Raw genomic sequence first — 10,687 nt, forward strand, 5'->3', positions numbered from 1 at the left:
ACTTGTACTGAACAGAGAAAGAAAGAAACCTGAGACATCTCTAAGAGCAAATGGAGGGGGAAAATGTAGAAAAATGCTGCCTTTTATTTTAATAAAAGACAGAAAACTGCAGCAACTGCATGTTAAAAAACTGAAAAGCAAACATCTGTAAAAGCAGCCTGGTGATCTCTTTGACAGATGATCTAGTGTGGGTGTGTTTGTTTACTGTACAGAGTTCTGCATGTTCCAGATACCTGCTGCCTGTTGTACTGTGGCGAGTGGGGCTCCACCTAAACCCCCTCTATCATTCATGTAAGCACCAAGACACATGAAACTGAGATTATGAAGTTAGTTTAGTTTCATTTGGTGTCATTTTGGACACAGAGGGAGTTCCCTCCATGGTTTCTCAGTAACATGCTAGTGCTAATTGTTTGGTTAAGCTGGAGGAAAAAACCCAAAGACGAGCTGAAACCTACAAAGACTGAACAGACCGCATGTGGTCTTTGTAGGGTTTCCACCAAGTGGCGGTGATTTTTTTAGTCATTGAAAGTCAGGAAGGAGCACAAACCTTATGACTGAGTCAGACACTGAACCACTGCTCAGAAACATCTGGAGTTCTGGTAGTGACGACTCTGCAAATCCAATTATCAATGATCACATATAACATGGAGGCCGACCAGCCGCTTGTACTACTACATCCATGGTTAATATGTGGTGCGGCTTCAGCTCCAACGAGTAATAACAGCATCACGTTTTCTGTCTCTGGAGAATAGTTCTGTGTAAGGCAGACGCTACTGAGCATGTGCAGGAACGCAGTTCTGTTTACAGCTTCAGTAGCTTGTTATGCTACATATCACAACCTCTCATATATCAGGCTTAAATACACACACAATACTTGTTAGTAGATCAGTTCATTGTTGGTTTGGAATGATCCTTTAACAAGAAGCTACTGACCGTCAGCGGCTATCGTAACGTTTGATGCAGCGACGGCGTGAATTTCAAATTGTAATCTATTACTTTCCTCCATCACATGACTGCAACAATACAAACTGATGTGTTGCAGCCCAACAGGCACTGGGATGTGTTTGCATTGTGTTTTTGTATTTTGACCTGCAGCTGAACTTCCTGGTGGGCGTCGCCCCAAATCAACTCATGAAACTTCTGACATCATCACATTTCTACAAGCTGATGTCACTGCTGTGTGTGTGTGTGTGTGTGTGTGTGTGTGTGTGTGTGTGTGTGTGTGTCATATCCAGTAACTCAGATTCACTTCCGAAGTTTTACTAAGCTTTACTTTATCAACAATAATCAAACTGTAGTGAATAATGAGGACTGTAAAGATTCAATATGGCGGCTGTAGTTTTGTAGTTTGAGGACGAAGCTGCAGATTTATTGGATTGTTCAGCGCTGCAAGTTTCTGGATTTTTCTCCTTCTGCCTCTGTTTTATGGACATTTATATGAGCAAAACTTATGGCTCGTAAAACACACACACACACACACACACACACATACACACACACACACACACACACACACAGGAAGTACTGCACTTCTGAGGACTTCTCTGCTGACTCACAATCCAGACCTGAGCACGTCTTCACTATGGAGGAGGGTTGTGATCTTTATGTTTTTGTGAGGACATGGGAAACTTTGACAACATGAGCAACACACACACACACACACACACACACACACACATCCCTGTTTCCAGCCCTTCAGAGGACGTTACATTGACTTCATTTTTTTAAACTTTGCTTTAACCTTAAACAAAGTCTTCACCCTTAAATTTAATGATTTTGTCCCCAGAAAAGGAAGCAAGTCTCCACATGTGACCACATAAACAGATTTATGTCCCCACAACATCAGTAAAACCTGATCCACACACACACACACACACACACACACACACACACACACACTAACACTTAAACATGCAACAACGGCAAGAAACAGAAAGGTGCAAAAACATAAAGAAAGAACAAAATGAAAAGACACAACACACACGTTTGTTTAGCTATCTCAGTGAGGACATTCATTGACATAATGCATCCCTAGCCCCCAACCCTAAACTGAACATAAACCCAATTCTAACCTCGACCCTAAAACCAAGTCTGAACCCTCAAACAGCCCGTTGAAGGCCTCACTTCCCAGATCTAAAATCATATTGGTTCTCATAATGATAGCTAAACAAGCACACACACACACACACACACACACACACAGTTAATCAGCAGGATGTGTGAAACTTCCCAGTCAGCATGTGCGATGATTAACTTTCTTACTGGAACATTTAGACAGTTTTATCAGAGTCAAATTAAACATGTTTATGAAGAGTTCACACCAGTTCTTCCAGTTCCAGCAGTTTTTCCTCAAATGTAAACCGCATTTCCCATCAGCCCTTTCTGATAACATTTTTTTTTCTTTTTTTTAAAAAATATTTTGCTCATTGCATTTTTGCATTTAGTCATTTGGCAGAAGTTTTTATTTTAGGCCACTTACAGAGAAGGAAAGACAATCAAGCGTTAGAGGAAGTGCAATGGGAAAATTAAAATGAGACGACTTGAAGTAGACAAATGTGTAAGAAATACCATAAAAAAACAAGCAAGTAGTGTAGAGCAACAATCAACAAGCTGCTAAAAGGTTAAAGAGGCTGACGAGCTGCTGACAGAAGAGATATCAGGTTTTTTTATTGTCAACAAATCCCATAAAAAGACCAAAACCAACAATGACCTGATGTACTAACAAGTATTGTGTGTGTGTGTATTAAAGCCTGACATATCTTCTTCCTCCGTTATTGTCAGCGAGCCACACCGCTGCACTGGGGGGGGCGTACAGGAAAAATCTGCATTTTCACTCTTCGCTCTCGTGTCTCGATGTCTCTTCGCTGAAGTTTCTTCGTGTCCTCTTTGCTGCTTTTTTTTTTCCAACAACGGGTCAATTCGGTTTATCTCGAACACTTTCCTGACTGCTGAGGGTAAACACTCCTCTCATCCGTCAGCCGTGATGTTTCTACAGATTGTTGTGCCAACTCAAATACCTGCTCTGCTTCATCAGATACAGTTAGTACAACACAACATGGAGAAAGAATCACAATAACAAAGCACTTATCCAGCGTCTCCTGTTTTTAACCCTCACCGGGCACAACCACAGACATGTCGTTCTGTAAATTATCATAATTTAATCCAATAGATATAATATATAATAAAGATATAATACAGTAGAATCTTAAGTATTAGAGGTATCTTGATAATCACATTGTTTTTTGTCCATATTTTGAATGTGATATTTAAATATCAGGTGTTTAGCAGACAAACTAAAGATATACTGGTGAGACTCCATCTCCCAGCATCCTTAGCAACACCTGGGCATCCCACAGCAGTCTATCCCTGCTGTTCTGCAACAGTCACTTTAATCTTTTTGCTTGTAAACTTGATCCAATTAAGGGCTACAAACACATAGATCAGTTTCTGTGCATCAGCCAATCAGCATCAGGCTCTTAATTGGATCAAGTGTGAAGAAGATGAGTCGCTTCCAGTAGTGGTCTCTCTCTCTCTCTCTCTCTCTCTCTCTCATCTCTGATGAGACTTTTACTTTTAGATGTTTTACAGACAGTATTAAACCATTTACCGATATAATCAAACATTCTGTCATTGTGTTACTTATGGACCCTTGGACCCACCTCAAGGACTCCTGGGGGTCCCCAGACCTCACTTTGAGAACCACTGTTATAGGGTATTAGATGTGAAAGAATTACGATCCTAAATTAACAAAAAATACAACCTGGTTGACGTTACATGGAGTTCAGGTGATGTCAATCATGTGAAACAGATTCTAATAAAACTGAAAATATAAAACCTCTCTCGTGTTTATTAGTGATCGTGTTTGATTTTAGTGAATTATGTTTGAACGTAAACATAAAATATCAGAATTTAAGAACAGATTTTCCAGTATTTCCTGCACCTGATGTCTTAAAGGAAGTAAAACACCTGACTGAAAACTCCACACAAGAATAAAGAGTGTATGAAAAATGCTTCTCTGAATTTAACAGTTTTTATCTTTCGTCTATATAAACAGACTAAAACGGTTTTTCCTGCAGAGCAGAGCTGGGACATCCTGCAGTTTTGGGGGGGGGGGCGGAGCCTGTTAGGATGATGTCACGGTAGACGTGGATGTGGTCGCACAGAAAGCGAAGCAGCTGCTGTCGGATGGAAAGTTATTCTGACGCTGAACAACAACAACTGCTGCTCCTCCGTCTGTCAGAGAGACGCTAAAAATACACACAAATACACATTCCACACATGAGCTGATCCGTGTGTGTGTGTGTGTGTGTGTGTGTGTGTGTGTGTGTGTGTGTGTGTGTGTGTGTGTGTGTGTGACATACATCAACATGTCTGTGTGTGAGGTGCTGTATGAGGATGAATGATTGTTTCTGTGTAATCAGTGATGGAGGACAGATTCACATCCTTTACTTAAAGGTTCTTTATGTAGAGTTGTGAAGCAATTTACAGTATTAATGTATTTTATTGCCAGTCAGTGAACAGCTGGTCATGTAACATAAAAAATGAGACTTTCTCAGTCGTCTGTATCAGCCTGTGCGCTGATTTCTATGTGAAGGATTTCCACTAAAATCTAATTGAAGTGGTGTTTTTGCTCCTGAGTGCCTCGTCTCTCTCCTACTAACATCGACAAACAACCAGCATAACAACACAACAACACAATAAAAACAATGCTATCAGAGTAGAAACACCCTGCAGATATTAGCTCTCCAGCTAATGAGACGGCTAGCTTCCTCCATCAACCACTAGACAGTCGCCTGAACACACACAGCTAAAACAACATTATTTCACCAACAAAGGAGCAGAAAACAAACTCCAGAGCGACAGCAGAGCTTACCCCTGTAGTTCTTAGATAGGTTGTAACAGGTTGTAATAATCACACATTTCACAACAAAACCTCAGCATGTTGCTCCCCGACCACAGATCACTGAGTCTACTGGTGTTAAGTAAACACGGTTGGTAAAAGAAGTTGGCGGTTTGCAGGTCTGGTCTGGTTTTGGTGGTTGATTAACACATATTTCTGCAGATTGGCTTTAAGTTTAGTTGCAATCTGCAACCTCACCACTAGATGCCACTACAGCCTACACACTGGTCCTTTAAAGTATTGCAGTAAAAGTACATAAGTATTATGAGCTTGATGTAGTTAAAGTATTGCAGTAAAAGTACATAAGTATTATGAGCTTGATGTAGTTAAAGTATTGCAGTAAAAGTACATAAGTATTATGAGCTTGATGTAGTTAAAGTATTGCAGTAAAAGTACATAAGTATTATGAGCTTGATGTAGTTAAAGTATTGCAGTAAAAGTAGTGGTTTGGTCCCTCTGACTGATATATTATTATATATGACATCATTAGATTATTAAAAGTGAAGCATCAGTGTTAGAGCAGCATGTTACTGTTGTAGCTGCTGGAGGTGGAGCTAGTTTACACTACTTTATATACAGTTAGCTAGTTTAGTTTAGTCTTAACTGTGAATGGGTCATTTTGTGATGTATTTTGGTTATTTGTTATATTGTCATTTGTTACAGACAGTGGTGGAAAGTAACTATGTACATTTACCAAAGTAATTTGATTTTGAGGTACTTGTGCTTTACTAGAGTATTTCCATGTGATGCTACTTTCTACATTTCAGAGGGAAATATTGTACTTTCTACTCCACTACATTTATTTGACAGCTTTAGTTACTTTTCAGATGAAGATTTGACACAATGGATAATATAACAAGCTTTTAAAATACAACACATTGTTAAAGATGAAACCAGTGGTTTCCAACCTTTTTGGCTTTTGACGTCTTACAAAAAGCAGTGTGTAGTCGGGGTCACATTTCACATGTCTATGAGTTGTTAACAGCTCCACCAAATAGTGATTTTTCCCTCTAAACTTCTCACATGCTTTCATTTCAATAAATGTTCAAATGATCCAATATTTCAGCAAAAATCAAAGATTAGAGAAAAAGTCCAAAAACTGAAAACAGATTTGTGTATCAGAACTTTGTTTTTTCTTCTTTCCTCTCCCATTAATCATCTCACCACCCCTCAGATTTATCTGCTGACCCTTCGGAGGGGCCCGATCCCTAGGTTGGGAACCACTGGACTAGAATAAATTTACCTCATGTGACTCCAATATTGTCAAAACTGAAACGCTGCAGAACTCTGAGTGAGTGCAGCAACGATAGGAGATTATTTTGTCCATTAATAAATTATTAAATGTCTATAAAATATTTTAATTTGTTTCATCGGAGCTCAAGGTCAACAGTCCAAAACCTAAAAATATAAAATATAAAATAAACTAAAGTTGAAAATCCTCACGTTTAAGGAGCTCTACCTGAAATCAGGATACACGACTACACACTGATTGTTTGGAAAATCAGTTAAATGTATAATTATGTGTTTTAATGTTAAATCTTCATCTGTAAAGTAACTATGTGACTGTAGCTGTAAAATAAATGTGGAATTAAACTATAAAGTGGCAGAAAATGGAAATACTGACGTAAATACCTCAAAAACTTATTGAAGTACTTGACTAACGTACTTTATAAATGTAAAGTGTGTGTGTGTGTGTGTGTGTGTGTGTGTGTGTGTACAACTGTGTGTTCACCGTCAGCTCTTAATATAAACTCAGGCTGAGCTGCTCTATAATTAGTCTTCAGTTCGTTGTGGAGGAGATTAGATTTCTGCGTGATCGAGGAGAAAACACACCGACCCACAATGCACCTGTGACTCCCTGCTGAACCTGAGCAGTGAGGATGAAGATGTTCACTCTGAGGCAGAGAGGATCATCAGTAGACCTTCGTATATGTTCATGTACAGAGTCATCAGAGATGATCTCTGGCTGACACGACCACACTGTTGATGTTTTGATGCAAAATGACGTCTTTGTTTTATCTGCTGTCTGTGACCTGCGACAGGAAAACAAGACGATAGTGTGTTTTATTGGTGCACATTCCTTACATTTTATGACATCAGCATAAAGCAGATGATGCAGATCAGCCTGGAGCTCCGTGGTCTCTGTGGTCTCCATGGTCTCTGTTGTCTCCATGGTCTCTGTTGTCTCCGTGGTCTCTGTGGTCTCTGTGGTCTCTGTGGTCTCTGTTGTCTCTGTGGTCTCTGTTGTCTCCGTGGTCTCTGTGGTCTCCATGGTCTCTGTTGTCTCCGTGGTCTCTGTGGTCTCTGTGGTCTCCGTTGTCTCTGTGGTCTCCGTTGTCTCTGTGGTCTCCGTGGTCTCTGTGGTCTCTGTGGTCTCTGTGGTCTCCGTGGTCTCTGTTGTCTCCATGGTCTCTGTTGTCTCCGTGGTCTCTGTGGTCTCTGTGGTCTCTGTGGTCTCTGTTGTCTCCGTGGTGTCTGTGGTCTCTGTGGTCTCTGTGGTCTCTGTTGTCTCTGTGGTCTCCGTGGTCTCCGTGGTCTCTGTGGTCTCCGTGGTCTCCGTGGTCTCTGTGGTCTCCGTGGTCTCCGTTGTCTCCGTGGTCTCTGTTGTCTCCGTGGTCTCCGTGGTCTCCGTGGTCTCTGTTGTCTCCGTGGTGTCTGTGGTCTCTGTGGTCTCCGTGGTCTCTGTGGTCTCCGTGGTCTCTGTGGTCTCCGTGGTCTCCGTGGTCTCCGTGGTCTCTGTTGTCTCCGTGGTGTCTGTGGTCTCTGTGGTCTCTGTTGTCTCCGTGGTGTCTGTGGTCTCTGTGGTCTCCGTGGTCTCTGTGGTCTCCGTGGTCTCTGTTGTCTCCGTGGTCTCCGTGGTCTCTGTGGTCTCTGTGGTCTCTGTTGTCTCTGTTGTCTCTGTTGTCTCTGTTGTCTCCGTGGTCTCTGTGGTCTCTGTGGTCTCCGTTGTCTCCGTGGTGTCTGTGGTCTCTGTGGTCTCTGTGGTCTCCGTGGTCTCTGTTGTCTCCATGGTCTCTGTTGTCTCCGTGGTCTCCGTGGTCTCTGTTGTCTCCATGGTCTCTGTTGTCTCCGTGGTCTCTGTGGTCTCTGTGGTCTCTGTGGTCTCTGTTGTCTCCGTGGTGTCTGTGGTCTCTGTGGTCTCTGTGGTCTCTGTTGTCTCTGTGGTCTCCGTGGTCTCCGTGGTCTCTGTGGTCTCCGTGGTCTCCGTGGTCTCTGTGGTCTCCGTGGTCTCCGTTGTCTCCGTGGTCTCTGTTGTCTCCGTGGTCTCCGTGGTCTCCGTGGTCTCTGTTGTCTCCGTGGTGTCTGTGGTCTCTGTGGTCTCCGTGGTCTCTGTGGTCTCCGTGGTCTCTGTGGTCTCCGTGGTCTCCGTGGTCTCCGTGGTCTCTGTTGTCTCCGTGGTGTCTGTGGTCTCTGTGGTCTCTGTTGTCTCCGTGGTGTCTGTGGTCTCTGTGGTCTCCGTGGTCTCTGTGGTCTCCGTGGTCTCTGTTGTCTCCGTGGTCTCCGTGGTCTCTGTGGTCTCTGTGGTCTCTGTTGTCTCTGTTGTCTCTGTTGTCTCTGTTGTCTCCGTGGTCTCTGTGGTCTCTGTGGTCTCCGTTGTCTCCGTGGTGTCTGTGGTCTCTGTGGTCTCTGTGGTCTCCGTGGTCTCTGTTGTCTCCATGGTCTCTGTTGTCTCCGTGGTCTCTGTGGTCTCTGTGGTCTCTGTGGTCTCTGTTGTCTCCGTGGTGTCTGTGGTCTCTGTGGTCTCTGTGGTCTCTGTTGTCTCTGTGGTCTCCGTGGTCTCCGTGGTCTCTGTGGTCTCTGTGGTCTCCGTGGTCTCTGTTGTCTCCGTGGTCTCTGTTGTCTCCGTGGTCTCCGTGGTCTCCGTGGTCTCTGTTGTCTCCGTGGTGTCTGTGGTCTCTGTGGTCTCCGTGGTCTCTGTGGTCTCCGTGGTCTCTGTGGTCTCCGTGGTCTCTGTTGTCTCCGTGGTCTCCGTGGTCTCCGTGGTCTCTGTTGTCTCCGTGGTGTCTGTGGTCTCTGTGGTCTCTGTTGTCTCCGTGGTGTCTGTGGTCTCTGTGGTCTCCGTGGTCTCTGTGGTCTCCGTGGTCTCTGTTGTCTCCGTGGTCTCCGTGGTCTCCGTGGTCTCTGTTGTCTCCGTGGTGTCTGTGGTCTCTGTGGTCTCCGTGGTCTCTGTGGTCTCCGTGGTCTCTGTGGTCTCCATGGTCTCTGTTGTCTCCGTGGTCTCTGTGGTCTCTGTGGTCTCTGTTGTCTCCGTGGTCTCTGTGGTCTCTGTGGTCTCCGTTGTCTCCGTGGTGTCTGTGGTCTCTGTGGTCTCTGTGGTCTCCGTGGTCTCTGTGGTCTCCGTGGTCTCTGTTGTCTTTGTGGTCTCTGTTGTCTCCGTGGTCTCCGTGGTCTCTGTGGTCTCTGTTGTCTCCGTGGTCTCTGTGGTCTCTGTGGTCTCTGTGGTCTCCGTGGTCTCTGTTGTCTCCGTGGTCTCTGTGGTCTCCGTGGTCTCTGTGGTCTCCGTGGTCTCTGTTGTCTCCGTGGTCTCTGTGGTCTCTGTTGTCTCCGTGGTCTCCGTGGTCTCTGTAGTCCAGGATCTGGTTCCTTCTTTGCACCGACGAGTCCAAATGAAAGGACACTACAGGAAGTTACTCACAGATCCATAATACATCCTGCTCCTCACTGTGTTTGCAGTTATTATATAATCAGTTATGTATTAATGTATTTATATCGTTTTTTAATCTTTCAGCCTTTGGTTGTTTTTCATTCTGTGATTTTGTTTCCTCTTCTGTGTCTGCTGAGCCGATGCAGATGCAGTTTGTCTTTACTGAGATAAATATATATTGATTTGAGTTGAAATTCCAGGAAAAAGAGTCATAAAAGTGTAATTTCAGCTCAGTTCTACCTGGAGGCATCAGCTGAGCTGTGAGAGCAGTCAGAGTGTTTCTGTCTGTCGTCATCAGCTGATGGTCTGATGATCATCTTTATAATAAATATCAGATATTCTTACATCATCCTGTTCGTCAGGACAAACACTAGAACTGTGTGTTGAAGGACTTTTACATCTGCAGTGTGTCTCTGAGTGACATTTTCTCAATTAATCAATTATTAAATATCTATAAAATGTTTGAAATACGTAAAATAAAAAGTCTCAAGATGACGTCTTCATGTCTTCTTTTGTTTGTTAAACAGATTAAAAGACAAAAAGGTTGGAAACCACTGGTTTCATCTTTAACAATGTGTTGTATTTTAAAAGCTTGTTATATTATCCATTGTGTCAAATCTTCATCTGAAAAGTAACTAAAGCTGTCAAATAAATGTAGTGGAGTAGAAAGTACAATATTTCCCTCTGAAATGTAGAAAGTAGCATCACATGGAAATACTCAAGTAAAGTACAAGTACCTCATACTGTACTTCAGTAAATGTACTTAGTTACTTTCCACTGCTGTATGTTACATAAATGTGTCTGACAATATCAGTATATAAGATTCATATTGTGATGGATGTTAAGATGTTTAATGTTTACAAGGTAAAACTGTAGGAAATAAACAGGATTCATATTAATTAAAGTAGTTAATCAATAATCTGCAGAATTTAAATCTCTGATTGTCATTTAGTTTTGGAATGAACAGACAGACTGACAGTAAACTGTATAAGAAGTTATGCAATTATAGAAAATGTTGTGAAATGGAAACTATAAAAAATAACCAAATAACCACGTCAGAGAGAACAGATGATGATGATGATGAGGATGAAGATCCACAAAGACAAATAAACAGAAACTGAATGAATCCAACTTTATTCTCG

General features: G+C 42.7%; 1 protein-coding gene across 1 annotated transcript in view; it reads right to left on the reverse strand.

The window, feature by feature from the left end:
• Positions 1-10,663: 10,663 nt before the first annotated feature.
• ltc4s (leukotriene C4 synthase) overlaps positions 10,664-10,687 on the reverse strand; it is a 4,831-nt gene continuing 4,807 nt past the window's right edge. The window contains exon 5 of the mRNA XM_067598204.1: positions 10,664-10,687. This exon is cut by the window's right edge and continues 648 nt beyond it. The gene's annotated coding sequence lies outside the window, so the exon portion shown is untranslated.

This window comes from Thunnus thynnus, chromosome 9 (assembly GCF_963924715.1).
Source record: "Thunnus thynnus chromosome 9, fThuThy2.1, whole genome shotgun sequence".
In the NCBI taxonomy this organism is placed as follows: Eukaryota; Metazoa; Chordata; class Actinopteri; order Scombriformes; family Scombridae; genus Thunnus; species Thunnus thynnus.